We start from the raw sequence: 2735 nt of genomic DNA, 5'->3' as shown, positions 1-2735 counted from the left end.
AGGTTGGTGCTGCCATTGCTGCTAGAATGCAGGCTTCGGCGGGCAGAGACGCTGCCTGACCTGCTCTTTTTGTGTGTGTACATTTTAAAGACTAATGTATCACAGTTGTATGACTTATTTTCTTTTTCTTTTTGATGTTTATTTTATTATTATTATTATTATTTTGAGACAGTCTCACTCTGTTGCCCACACTGCAGTGCAATGGCGTGATCTTGGCTCACTGCAACCTCTGCCTCCCAGGTTTAAGTGATTCTCCTGCCTCAGCCTCCGAGTAGCTGGGACTGCAGTGTGTGCCACCACATCTGGCTAATTTTTGTATTTTTAGTAGAGACAGGTTTCACCATGTTGACCAGGGTAGTCTCAAAGTCCTGACCTCAAGTGATTTGCCTGCCTTGGCCTCCCAAAGTGTTGGGATTACAGGCGTGAGACACTGTGTCCAGCCATGACTTTCTTTTTAATCATAAGGAAGTTTTTGTTTTGTTTTGTTGTTTGAGACAACATCTTGCTCTGTTACCCAGGCTGGAGTGCAGTGGTACAGTCATGTCTCACTGCAGCCTGGAACTCCCTGGCTCGAGCAGTCCTCCTGCCTCACCTTCCTGAGTAGCAGGAACCACAGGCACGTGCCGCCACATCCAGGTAATTTTTAAATTTTTTTTTTTTTTTTTTTTTTTGAGACAGAGTTTCACTCATGTTACCCAGGCTGGAGTGCAATGGCGCGATTTCGGCTCACCGCAACCTCCGCCTCCTGGGTTCAGGCAATTCTCCTGCCTCAGCCTCCTGAGTAGCTGGGATTACAGGCACGCACCACCATGCCCAGCTAATTTTTTGTATTTTTAGTAGAGACGGGGTTTCACCATGTTGACCAGGATGGTCTCGATCTCTTGACCTAGTGATCCACCCGCCTCGGCCTCCCAAAGTGCTGGGATTACAGGCTTGAGCCACCGCGCCCGGCCAATTTTTAAATTTTTTGTAGAAACAGGGTCTCACTGTGTCGCCCAGGCTGGTCTTGAACTCTTGGGCTTAAGTAATCCTCCTGCCTCAGCCTCCCAAAGTGCTGGGGTTATAGGCATGAGCCACTGCACCTGGCTGACTTACTTTTTTATTTTTTATTTTTGACCTGTCAGCAGGAAGTAACTGACTTACTTTTATTACAGAATGTAATACAGTTTGCTGGCACATAATAGGTGCTCATTACATATTTGTTTAATACATAAACCCCATTTTACAGTTTTAAAAAAACTGTAATATAGGCTGGGCATGGTGGCTCATGCCTGTAATCTCAGCACTTTGGGAGGCTGAGGTGTGTAGATCACTTGAGGCCAGGAGTTCAAGACCAGCCTGGCCAACATGGAAACCCCATCTCTACTAAAAAAAAAAAAAAAAAAAAAAAAAAAAAATATATAAATTTATATATATATATATATACACACACACACACACACACATACACACACATAAATAAATTAGGCCGGGCGCAGTGGCTCATGCCTGAAATCCCAGCACTTTGGGAGGCTTAAGCGGGGGATCACCTGAGGTCAGGAGTTCGAGACCAGCCTGGCCAACATGGTTAAACCCCATGTCTACTAAAAATACAAAAAATTAGCTGGGCATGGTGGCTGGCACCTGTAATCCCAGCTACTCAGGAGACTGAGGCAGGAGAATTGCTTGAACTCAGGAGGCAGAGGTTTCAGTGAGCCAAGATCACACCATTGCACTCCAGCCTGGGCAACAAGAGCAAAACTTGCTCTCAAAAAAAGAAAAAAAAAAACATACATACATATATGTGTGTGTGTGTGTGTGTGTGTATATATATATAGGCCGGGTATAGTGGTGTGCACATATAATCCTAGTTACTAGGAACTGCTTGAACCTGGGAGGCAAAGGCTATAGTGAGACAAGATCTTGCCACTGCACTCTAGCCTGGGCGACAGAGTGAGAATCCATCTCAAAAAACAAAGCAAAGCAAAACAAACAAAAAGCTGCAGTATAGCGTGGTTAGATCTCAGCCAGTATCCTTGGAGCCCACTCAGGGGAGGAGGCCTGCTGTATGACTGCTCTATAAGTAGCCTATCCTCAGCTGTGCCTTCTTTCTCTGAGTTCAGAGCCCCTGGATCAGGCTCCCCAGAGAGCAAACCTCTAACCTCTGTCCAGGCTGGGGGAAAAGCAGTCACCCAGTTGCATAGGGCTAGTGAGGAATCTTGGGGCCTAACTTCCTGTACATATCAGTGCTTGGATGGATGGATTTTCTAACTGCTTGTTTTATATATACATACGTTATATATATATATGTATATATATATATTTGGATGGAGTCTCACTCTGTTTCCCAGACTGGAGTGCAATGGCGTGAGCTCAGATCTGCAACCTCTCTCTCCCGTGTCCAAGCAATTCTCCTGCCTCAGCCTCCCTCGTAGCTGGAATTACAGGCATTTGCCACCATGCCTGGCTAATTTCTTTTTCTTTCTTTTTTTTTGTGTATTTTTAGTAGAGTTGGAGTTTTGCTATGCTGGCCAGGCTGGTCTCGAACTCCCAACCTTAAGTTATCCGGCCACCTCGGCTTCCCAAAGTGCTGAGGTTACAGGTGTGAGCCACCACATCCAATCTATTATATGATTTTAATTAGTAATCTTGTGTACATCCCCTATATGCACCATACTTTCTGAGTTTCCCGTTATCTCTACTTCCTGAGCCTTTCAGGGGTCTTGCTCCTTGAAATCAGCCTTCTTTGTTTTCTA

This window comes from Cebus imitator, unplaced genomic scaffold (genome assembly GCF_001604975.1).
Source record: "Cebus imitator isolate Cc_AM_T3 unplaced genomic scaffold, Cebus_imitator-1.0 Scaffold244, whole genome shotgun sequence".
NCBI lineage: Eukaryota > Metazoa > Chordata > Mammalia > Primates > Cebidae > Cebus > Cebus imitator.
Note: the sequence above shows the minus strand (reverse complement) of the source record.